Here is a 12,177-nt window from a genome sequence, read left to right as displayed (position 1 = left end):
TTTTTTTTTTTTTTTTTTTTTTTTTAAAAATCACAGCTACTTCACTGGGAAACACAATGCACCAATATTCAAGGTATTGGTGTGTCCATTCTTTTAGATGGCCAAAGAAGGTAGTTCTCCAAAGCAGTGCTTGCAAAATCACCTAGCACTGATGAGCCCAAGCACTAAGACTTCTAGTGGGAGGCCTGAGCAGATTCTTTCTTCATTGAACAGGACGTGCAGGTGAAGGAATGACAGGCAGAAGTCTCAGCTTCATTTAATGCTGGGTAAGGCATCATTTGCCCTGCTGCTGCCTCCCACTCTCTCATACCAGGCCTCTAACTGTGTCCAGTGCAGTGTTCAGGACTCCCACTGTACAACCAATAACTTGAGTCCTATATGATAACCTAACTCATTACAAAATGGGTCTGACGAAGTGGGTATTCACCCACGAAAGCTTATGCTCCAATACTTCTGTTAGTCTTAAAGGTGCCACAGGACTGTCTGTTGCTTTTTACAGATCCAGACTAACACGGCTACCCCTCTGATACTTAACTCATTACAGAAGCCTATCCACTTCCCACACTTAGGGAGGGGAGGTTCTCAAGGGAGGACCTCAGCCCACAAATACTTTAGGTCTCCCCTTTTACCATAAGCGGAAGGGCCACTACTACAAACCCGGGTCTCATATATACTTCTGGGATCTGTTCCCATTTATCTGCAATGGATGCTGGCTGCAAGTTGCGACAAGCTAAAATGGTTTTGCTTTTCCTAATATTACGCTTTTTAAAGTCTTAATGCTATAATCTAATGTCAGGGTCGTCCTTAGGCATACGCAGCATACGCGGCTGCGTAGGGCACCTGAAAATTTGGGGCACCACTGGGTCTTAGTGTCCACCCTCCAGGCTCTTCCTATCCCTGTTCTGACCCTTCCTGCAGGCTCCCTTCACAGCTGGCTGCTGCAGCCCGGTGAATCTTCCCCTATAGGGGATCTAGTAACTTAAAAGTGAAAAAGCCTGCCAGACCTATTAGCACAACATTGAAACTGTTAGAGCCATTCAAGTGGTAAGGAAGCCATTTAACAGGCATTTGCCAACCCCCAGGTATATACTGTCAGTTTCTGAATTTACTGACAAAAGCAGTTGTGCATTACTGTAATATTTACTCCGAACATGTTAGTCTGCAGGACCTTAGTTTAAAATTTGCTTTAAAAATATTTCATTAGTGAGTTGGTGAAGATTATAAAATCACATCTCTAAAAAATCCTTGCATAGATTTTTAGATGCACAATCATCTTTAGCCTTACATGCTTGGATCTTCAGACATATAGTTTTTTAAATAAATCATTCAAAAGACCACCCTTATCTAAAATGCACATTTTAATTTTAATTACTATAGTAAAAAAAAACTTGCTTCCAAAGTCTTCCTGCCCTTTCTGTCCATTCCTTTCTCCCTTCACCCCCCCCCCGCCCGCTCACTCCCCCTCCTCTCTCCCTCCCCCACCCCTTGAAGAGAGCCCTTAAAGGGACAACACCCCTTTCCTTCCAGATAGCTGGACAAAGAGTTTCCCTTCTTTACTTCTGACTATCTGATGAACTAGTTTTAAGAACCCTCCAGCAAAATCAGTACCTAGTAAGATATAAAATCCTTTGTTATGCCTAAAATCTTTGGAAACATATTTTTTTAAAGTTGGTGAAATTTCATAAACACGTCTATTATTATGGAGATCACACAAAGTAAATTAGTGTTCCCTTTTTCTAAAAGCAATGAACATTGTTATGAACACGCTAATCCTCTGTGACTGATTAATTTAAAATTTTTCCTTTGTTTTGTCTTTGTTTCAGTGAGTTAAATATGTAGTAATCTGGAATGACTACTTTATGAAGGCTTAAGAGTACACTTAAAATATAAAATCAGCTTAGAAATACTGATTAAGAAAATGTAAAACAGAGAAGAGCTGCACCATGTATGCCATAATATTTAATGTTGTATTCAGCAGGACAGCTGACTCGCCCTTACTACAAAGTTTTTGCAAATAAATCTCTGACAAACTTCAGGGCATATCAAAAAACCTGTGACTGACATTTTTTATTCCCAAGTTTAGTGCTTTTAATTAGGTACCTTCTGCATGTCCAGTCTTCACCATCTGGCATGCAGTGGAAAACATGCTCCATTTTCTTTAGAAAGAAATTGTAGAAGAATGTTTATTTTCAAATGTCATTTATTTCATTTGGGATCAGGGATTTGGCTGGAAGGGGGTGAGCAGGGTGGAGGAGGGAAGAGAGGAGGGAGACAGTGGGAAGAGGGCGGGGCCGGGGTGGAGTGGGGCGGGGGTTGGGGCGGAACAGGGGTGGAGTATGGGCGGGGCCACAGGCAGAAGAGTTGGGCTGGGGAGCTAGCCTCCCCAAGCGGCAGATTCACCCACTGCCCATGACAGCAGGTAAGAGCAGGTCGGCTCCCGCACACCCACTGCAGTCTCCTTAGGCAGGGGCCATATTCACAGAGCCAAATGCACTGGCACCGCGCCTTCTGTGTGAGGGAGAGAGTACGGGGGACTCTGCGGGGAACTGTGACTCTCCGCCGTCCTGAGGCAGGCCGGGCATCTCGGTATCCTTTGCTGCCTCGTCCCTCCCTCCCTGAGCCCGGGCTGCCGTCGGGAATAGGGGCACCAGTTTAATAATACTGCATAGTAGGGCGACCAGACAGCAAATGTGAAAGACCCAAAAATCGGGACTGTCCCTATAAAATCGGCACATCTGGCTACCCTACTTCACAGGGCCCCATAAATCCTAAGGACGGCCCTATCTAACGGTGCCTCCATGATGCTGTGAGGAAGTTGGGAAAATAAAACCACCAGATTTGGCAATTTTGATGAAAAATTCCATCCTGAATGGGTAATCAGTCACATCCACATTGTCATGAATAACACAGCCTGGGTTGTATATTAAGGGGGGGAGGAGAGGTAGCTGTCCAGAGCAAGAGGCTTTTTGAAAAGCCTAAGGAAGCTTAAATAGACAGAGGTGTAACGGGGTAAGGGAGTGAAAACCAATAAACTAGCCCATTCCTCTACCTTCTGCCAATGGGAACGTGGCAGATACGAAAGTACACTCTCTGTCAGTCTTCCCCACCACCTGAGTGCTGTGTCCTTTCCGTGAAGTCACCCAAAGTTGATTGTGGGAGAGCGGCATTTGTCTTTTTGGAATTAGTCTTTTGCAACAACTTTAGAGTAAGTTTTCCCTGTGCAGACGTACTTGCTTCTTTGTGATAGCCACTCAATTCTTCTTGAGTTTTGCTTTTGCTTTTTTAATAATTTTTGTTAATTAATGGCTGTTTAAAATCTGATCAATGAGAATGTTGAATCTACTACTTTTAGCACATTTTGTACCTGATCAATTTCACAGAATTTTATATGTGTGTATATATATATCTATATAGGTATAAATAGGAATGACTCTTGCTATTCTACCAGATCGGTAAGAATGAAATCTGTCCATGCTACATGACTATATTTCTCATTTATTATTCTGGTGATTATAATTTTGTTGTACTCATCATAAATATCTAGTTCTTTTGAGATATTTTCTAATCTGCATCTGGGAAGATGAAAAAAATATAAATAAATGGACTTCCAAATATCAGTGATCTTAACTTGTGGAGCATAGGATGTCATAGCGGTACTGATATTGAAGTGATTGTTGGAAACTGTTGTTGAATCTTTTGTCCCCTTTGGAAACTCTTGAACATCATCTCCATCATCTATGATGCAAAACATATAAGAATTGTCACTGAATATTTTTGTGTGCAGTGTTATTGTAGCTGTGTCGGTCCCAGGATATGAGAGAGACAAGGTGGGCGAGGTAATATCTTTTATTGGACCAACTTCTGTTGGTGAGAGAGACAAGTGTTCTAGCTACACGGAGCTCTTCCTCAGGTCTGGGAAAGGTACTCAGAGTATCACAGCTAAATACAAGGTCAAACAGATAGTTTAGCATAAGTAGTTAGCACATATTCTAAGGGACCATTCAAGGTGAAGGGGCCCGTTAGACCCCTATAATCATAGGACAAAAAGGGGGGTAAGTTGATTACAGATTGTTGTAATAAGCCATAAATCCAGTGTCTTTATTAAGAGCATGGTTTTCAGTGTCTAGCAAAGTTATGTATTTTAGCTCCAAGGCTCCTCTTTTGAAAGTGTTGTGCAGGTTTCCTCTGTGGATAGATCAGATTTTAGAGTGATCGCTTTGTGAAAAGTGTTCACCCACAGGTGATAGGGTGTTTTTGTCGTTTATCATTCTTACAACAATCTGTAACCTACTAACCCCCTGTAGCGGGGTGGTCACCCGCTCCGAGCCTGAAAGGGTTACAGCCAGCCCTGGGAGAGCTAAAGGCTGGCCTGACTGGGGAAACAGCCTCAGCTGGGGCCACATCCCAATCAGGCCACAGCTGGCCTTATAAAAGGCTGTGAGCCAGGAGTTCAAACAGTTCCTCTCTGGCTGTTGAGAGAGATGGGCCTGGCTGTTGGGGTTGCAGAGGGGCAAAGGCAGCAGGTCCAAACCCTCCTTGCTAATGATGAATGGCTTGTATACTGCAGTCTGCCCCAGTGAGCGGGGGCTAGATGGTGACTGGCAGTAGCCATCATAGACTGAGGCGAGGTGGGGATAGAGGGTTGGGGGTTCCCCGGGGAGGGGAGACCCAGAGCTGTGGGGGTACTGCGGAGGGCAGAACCCTGAGAAAAAGGGGCACCGGGGTCCGGGAGGGACATGGGGGCCAGCGATAGGCGAGACACCGGCCAGCAGAGGGTGCTCCGGAGCTGGAGAGCTAATTCCTAGGACGACCAGCAGGAGGCACCGCGGTGCGTGAGTCGTTGCATCGCTACACCCCCCTTTTTGTCCTAGGACTACAAGGGTGTTAATGGGCCTTTTATTTAGCTGTGACATTCTGAGTACCTTTCCCAGACCTGAGGAAGAGCTCTCTGTAGCTTGAAAGCTTGTCTCTCTGTCACAGCGGTTCTCAACCAGGGGTATGCTTGCTGGGAGTTGTACTTCCGGAGCCTCATACTCCCATTCTTTCCATAGGCTGGGCTCCTTGGTTGCACTATATCTCCATGATGCACCACAGTCTCCCCATCATGGGAGTTCCTGGCAATGATGCATCATGGGAGATCTAGTCCAGGCAGGAAGCCTGGCCAAGAGAAAAGAATGGAAACTTGAGGCTACTGAACTATAACTCCCATGAGGTACCACTGCAGTTTTCCAAAGCAAAATATTTTGGGTTTTAACCAAAATATTTCTGTTTTTGAATGTTCTGTTGTCAAAGAAAAACTTAAGTTTTCCATTGAAATCAGACACTTTTCAGTGTCCCCCTCCAAAAAAACCCTAATTTTGTACCTATTTTTCATTGGTTTGCATTTATAGGTCATTATATAGCATCTATTGTTGCTTCATCTTTTCTGCATTTCTATATATCTATATTAGTAAAATTTCACAACAATTCTTTGCTATTGAAACCTAGGAATCTGAACATAACTTCAGCTTCTTTCATAATTCACATATATAACAATGGTAGAACTAAATTTGTATCACTTTTAGTTTACATCCCACTATTGATTGTTTTTTAAACCAGGAGTTATGTTACAGACACCCCTTTCATTTTCCAAAGGAATAAAGAGATTTTTTGAAAATAGAGGTTATCTTATGAATTTTAATGGAAAGAAAACATTTTAGTTCTATGGTGACACCTTCCACATTTTTACTATTCAGCATAGAGTTCAATTACATCTGAAAGGCAAATATAAGGAACTACAGTCTCCGAAACTAAATGTGCTTGTTAATTTGATGTCTTGATGTCAAATAAATGTTTAAGTTTCTAACTATGATATTAAGCATTTTCAAATTGAAATATAGTTTTGAGCCAAAATATTTCTGATTTTTTAAATATATATTGTTCCAGAAGATGAGTTCATATTGATTGGTAAAATATTATGATCTTTTGAATTATAATACAAATAAGAGCTTTTATGTTATGTCACTCAAAGGCAATAATTAACAAAATGATCAAATTGGTGGATGCATTCTGTTTTCTAGGAAGAATAGTATGTCTGGCTACCGATTCATAATACTTAAAAAAAAGTTTAATAAATTAATACAAGAAACGGGACTAATACATGATTTATTCAAGTGCAAACATAATGGTGGAGAAGGAAAATATTTGAATTTGTGAGCTATGGAGGGCACAAGAGAGTTTGTAGAGTATTGGATGTGGAGGGAAAACAGAAATCAAAACTATGATAATATAATATTTAATATATATGAATTAAGAAATTTATAAAGCTATAGAGTAATCTGTTAAGAAAAGCACTCCAGAACATAATAAAAAATGTGAAGAAATTATTTGCTATCATGAAAACTTTTTCACTGTTCATAGTTGATTTATAAAAAATCAATTAGAAAAGACCTAAAAATCTCCATTGGGGAGGTAACTAGAAATGTCATTCTGATATATTTGTAAATTGTTACAAAACTGATGGAGTAAATCTAGCATTAAGATATGTCTACACTGCAGTTTACACTGCCCAGGGTTAGTGGGACTCGAGTCCACATACTCCTGGTTCATAAGCCCAGATCTTTGCGCATCTACACTGCGTATTGACCCTAAGTTTAGAATTTCTGGACTTGGGCCCCAAATCCAGAGTTCCAGCATCCACACTGCAGTACCCTGACCTGAGTCAAATCACCATATCCCAAGATTCTTAGCACCCTACTCAGCTCTGGCTGCTCTAGGCCCTGGTTCCTGGTACAGTATGGGAAAACTTGACAGTTCACCTCTCACATTACAGAAAGTTGTGGCAGCCTGCCAAGTTACCAACAGCTCCTGCCAAGCAGTCTTCTGAGTCTGTGCACTTCCGGCAACTGGAGCCAGGAAAATGGAGGAGTCACCATTTGAAGAGCATCTCTTGCTTGCACTTTCAGTTCTGTCTAAGCAAACGGGCAGAGCATCAATGAAATGCTGGTGGACATTCTGGTGGCAGTTTCTGATGTATTGAAGGCACCTTATGGAAGAGGGTGAGGATGATATAGACATGGAAGAATTGAACTGGCTGATGCTGCTCGTGGCTCTCTGGATAGCCTCTGGTGCCCCCTATATCCATCGGCTCTTCTGAAGCCAGGCCACAAGCACAGACTGGTGGGACCACATCATAATGCAGATCTGAGATGACCAGCAGTGGGTCCAAAACTTTCACAGGAAGAAAGCTACGTTTCTGGATTTTGTGAACAGCTTGTTCTCCAGCATACATAAGGGGCCCATACTGGTCCAGAAGCAAGTTGCTGTAACCATCTGGAAACTGGCTACCTCAGACTGCTGCAGGTCCATTGTCAACCAGTTCAGCATTGGAAAGTTAACCATAGGTAAAGTAGTCATGGAGGTTTTGGAGACAACAGGGTGTGTGATTTACCCAAAGGCAGTGGACAGAAACAATATCCCTGAAGTAATTGTTGGTTTTGAGAAAATGGGGTTTCCAAACTGTGCTGGGACCATTGATGGGACTCGTATGCCCATAGTATGCTCCCATCAAGGAGCACCTGAATACATAAATCTCAAAGGCTACTACTCTATTATTATGTAGACTACGTGGCACACAGAGGCGGATTTATAGATACCAGTGTGGGCTGCACTGGAAAAGTTCATGATGCCAGGGTGTTCCAATGATCAGGAGCCTGAGTCTGAGCTCGAGCTCTCATTGCGGTGTAGACATACCTTCAGTGTCTACAAGCTCTTACAAAATAATAACCATGACTCTTGGTAGAACAATACCAAAATCACAAAAGGGAAAGCTCAACAGGTCAACCTAAATCTGTGTACCAAAGAACAGAAAAGCAATAATTAACAAAACATTACCTGCTTAATCAGATTTGAATCCAGCAATTGAAGTAAGACAAATATATCAAATGTTAATATACTTAGAGGAAAAGTTTGAAGGATATTTGTGTAAAGTAATGACTTTACTTTAAATCTAGAGTCTTTCCCTTTCCACAATGGGAATTCAGCATTTGGGATCCTAAATATGATAGAAAATGAAATAATCATGAAGAATCAAACAGTTCATCACCAAAAGAGTACACAACCAGAAAATCAGTATGGGACCACTGTCAGAGGCCAATGGAAAAGGGTCAAAACTAGAAAATCAAATGACTGGAGGTTTTGAAATGACCCATAGCTCTACAAAAGTTCTAAGAGCTGTAAGAGAGATTGAGAGCTAGTTAGGGTACTAAAAAATCAATTAACTGGATTTCCACCATGTCTGAGTTCCCCAGTAGAAAGGGGTTGCAGCTTCCTTATCCCAAACTCTCTGGCCCTGTTATAAATGGTCCTCAGTACCTTTCTAACTTATGTCACCAGCAAAAGGTCCTTGGTGATCTTATGTCAGTGGTGGCTCAGGTGTAGCGGAGTTCCTCTTAGAGGTGCCCCCTTCCCTGACCTTCTTATGTTTTCCAACAATACAATCCCTCTCCCTTCCCTTATACTGAGGTCTTGTGTGATAGGCTGGTGCAGGAACTGGCTCTGCTACCTTTAACAGCTTTTTGCTACTGGAGAGTGACCTTGTGCAAGAATACACCCCCTTGCTGTTTCTTATCAGGCTAAGTTTACTTGGCACTTCTTGAATAGTGTAAGGTGTACTTAGCAGACTGAAGAATCCAGCTCAGGGTGTTAAACAGGATAACTGATTCCAAAAAAGCACCCAATTGGTTGATAAAATAACTTGTAAATTCTGATAATTCTGCTAATTTAATATTGTTAACTTCATTGAGGGATATAGTACATGGAAAATTACTTGCAACCTCTAAAAACTTCATTGATGGAGTGACCTTAGATGTGGGATAAAAAATACATTTAAATGGTCCATATCCTACAGAAAATACATTGTTAGCAAATAAAATATTTGTTGATGAAAAATTCTGTTATGTGAAAAGTTCCTCAAAGTTGAACAATGATTTAATATATTATGTTCATAATTTACAAATGATTCTTGGAGAAGGGTCTATACAAGATGGAACTGTAATATCTAATATATTTTTACAAATATCCAAGGTATAATGTGTGTCTCGTGTAACCTTGAATGAAAATTGTCATACAACTTTAAATAAGTGCAGGTGACAGTGTACATCAAAGAAGACGTAGTGACCTGGACAAGAAATTGCATATTTATCTTTATTTTAGTATGAGGGCCAATACCTCTGGGAAGTGTATTAGGTTACAGATACAGGATAAACTGAATTTTAGGGCTTCTGTGTTCAATGACGTGATTTTGCAGAAAATTAAGCTATATGAGTGGCAAGTATGTTGTAAGACACAAATATACATAGTTTCCATGGTGGTGTGCCTCCTCCCCTCCCATCTTCCCATCTGACACTATTTTCTTTTTGTGCAAATATGACAAAACTGACAGCAAAAGCAGAGCCATCAACTTTGCAATGACAAGCCATGCTAAACAACTTTACCAACCACAAAGTCTTGAGGCTTTGACATTAACAAGGCTGCATGCCATATCAAAGAGAAATTGCTGGCACATCCTGTTTAAAATGAAAAGAGGCAATTCTGGTCTTCGTGACAATCTGGCTGGACTCCACGTTTATTTTCAATATTCTTCCACAAGTAAAAACTGTCTGCTAAAGATTACAGTGTGCTAGTTTCCTTATTACAAAGGGTTTTTTTTGTTTTTTTTTAAATACAGATTGGCCCTACTGTATGCTAGAATAAAAATTCTTATTTTATTTAATGGTATAGGAAGTCGGGGGACTTAAGCATGAGCTGGAAGGGATGAACTTAACATATTGAAGTGCTTTGCTGAATTGGGACTGTAGTGTCTCCACTCATACTAAAGAGTGTTGCTGTCTTTACATTTTCTTATAGGTTCTCCTTTTTACTTTATTCTGGAGTCATGAGTTGCAGGAGTGAATTTTTGGTGTCTGTTTTTAAGGTCACTATTCTTGGTGCAGGTCTCCATCTGTCTATTTAGAGACTTATATTATGCTTATTACTATGGTGGGCTGAGTATTTCTGGAATTCTCTGTCTCATAGATTCTCTTCTCTGAGTCTTTCATGCCTCTTTGTGACAAAGGAAGAACAGATGATGCTTCCTCCAGATCCTATTAATCTTAAGGGATTAGCTAGGATGGGTCATCTGATGTGGTCCCTCTCCTAGGAAAAGGGTCAGACCTTATAAAAAGAAATACTATTGCAATGGTCCAATCAGTGTAATAACACTAAGAGTGAAATGTATTATTTTGAATCACTACAGGATTACTTGTTTTAAATAAGAGACAAAATCCAGGATCCAAACTGGAGCTCCAGTTCAACAAGGTACTTAAACTGTGCCTAACTTTATGCATGTAAGGTGTCCTATTGAAATCATTGAGACTACTGGGATTTTTTAAGTTAGTGTGTGCTTAAGTATATGGCTGAATTGGGCCCTTGGATCTCTCTTGTGGTAGCAAAACTCACTGCCTCTGAGTCCCTCGGCCAGCTTAATTTTTGGGTGTTTTAATTTATTTACATTCTACGTCATCATATTGGTCACTTTTACTGAGTTAGTTAGTGTGATAAGTGATTTGAATCAAGTAAATTTAAAAACAAATGTTACACTTTAAGGTCCTGATTTTCCAGCTAAAAGAAACCCCAAGTTATGGCTCTTGTTCCTTCCTCTATCTGTCTTTCCCCCCATTAATATGGCATCATGTTCACGTTCAGAGATCCCTACTGTATTATACTGAAATGCAATGGAGTACAGTTGAGAGCTATAACTATCATAGCTGTTTTGTTTTATTTTTCAGTGTGTATAATTGCTCTCCAAAGTCTACTTAATTACTATGCTTTTTGGGTTTTTTCTAGGCATCTCCATTTCAGTCCATGTCCCAGCACTTCAGAGTCAGTGTAATAAATTCTGACCCATCTTGAAATCCCTATAGCAAGGATTGAAAAAAGAGGTGCCTCAAAACAATATATATTTTTTTAAATGCAACATATAGACATAACAGTACAAAGAAGCCATTTATATGAGCCATTCAGTCTGTAGGATGATAAAGTGTGCTTGTTGATATCAAACATTCTAATAAGTTCTTCAAAGCTGTCACAATAAAACGTTTTTCCCGGGGCAGAGAAGGTACAGACTGGTCACCAAAATGTGGCCCTCAATACAGCTAATTGACCACTCTCTCACTTTTTAATATAAAGATGAGGCCCTTAGACAACAGGTCCCAGAGTGCAGTGCTCCACCTGATCGGAGAGAAGGGAATTGCATGTTCCGACCTGTAGGATTCTGTTAGTTGCATCACTCTATTAAGGATAAGGGCAGCTACAGTTTGCTTGACTTAGCGTAAACTAAATCTGGCCTTCACACTCTGCAAATGTGCAAATTGCCAACATCTCTTGTAGTGCAAAGTTTAAACCCTTCTGGGGTAGTACATATTATGGAGACACTGTTAAAATGATCTTTGGGTGAGTTGTGATGATTCCCTCAGAAATGTTATACTTTATAATTTCAGTCCCTATTGTAAAGCTGTAATAGTGTTATTGTGAAGGTGCTCTGGAATCTTCATTGAAAATGTATTTTTTCTGTTCATGAGCCAATTTTCAAATCTTAAAACTCAATGTATTTTTAAATGGAGTGACTCTAAATCATTTGCTGAAAAGTTTCCACTCCAAACTAAGGATTAAGTGGTATGTAAAATTAAGTTTTTTTTTTTTTTAAATTTTTTTTTTTTTATTAGAGCGTGATGAAAAAAGCATCTGAAGCCACAGAAAGTTCCTCCCTCCCTTTTTGTCCATGTTATAACCAAAAAAAAAGAAAAAACAACAACAGCCAAACTCATGCAGAAGAAAAATTGAAAGGGGAAAAAAGAAGCTTAAATACCAATTGTCAGTTCAAACCATTTTTTAAGGTAAAATAATAAACCCCTTAGAAAGGGAGTTTGTAATTCATGGTTGGTACATCCTTAACTTTGTGCCACAACTGGTGCAGTTTTTTTCTAAAGACTTTTATCTATTCGGTTTTACCCCTTTTGGGATATTAGCATTGTTGAAGCATTTAAATGAAATGACTTGCAAACACATTGAAACATAAAGGAAATTGAATAATATGTTTTCAATTAAATCTTTCAATGTAGCAGGTTCATCCCTCTTTTTGTTAACAGACACTTTATGTAA

At 40.1% G+C, this 12,177-nt stretch overlaps 2 protein-coding genes across 2 annotated transcripts in view; one reads left to right on the top strand and one right to left on the bottom strand.

Moving 5' to 3' along the window:
• Positions 1-12,177, top strand: part of LOC112106981 (dermatan-sulfate epimerase) — a 296,569-nt gene that overhangs the window by 96,171 nt on the left and 188,221 nt on the right. The gene's annotated exons all lie outside the window — the stretch shown is intronic.
• Positions 1-12,177, bottom strand: part of COL10A1 (collagen type X alpha 1 chain) — an 84,170-nt gene that overhangs the window by 71,238 nt on the left and 755 nt on the right. The window lies entirely within an intron of this gene.

The sequence above is a fragment of the Terrapene carolina genome, unplaced genomic scaffold, assembly GCF_002925995.2.
Source record: "Terrapene carolina triunguis isolate 2854851 unplaced genomic scaffold, T_m_triunguis-2.0 Scaffold42, whole genome shotgun sequence".
In the NCBI taxonomy this organism is placed as follows: domain Eukaryota; kingdom Metazoa; phylum Chordata; order Testudines; family Emydidae; genus Terrapene; species Terrapene triunguis.
The sequence above is the reverse complement of the archived record's forward strand: the minus strand, read 5'-3'. Positions and strand labels throughout refer to the sequence as shown.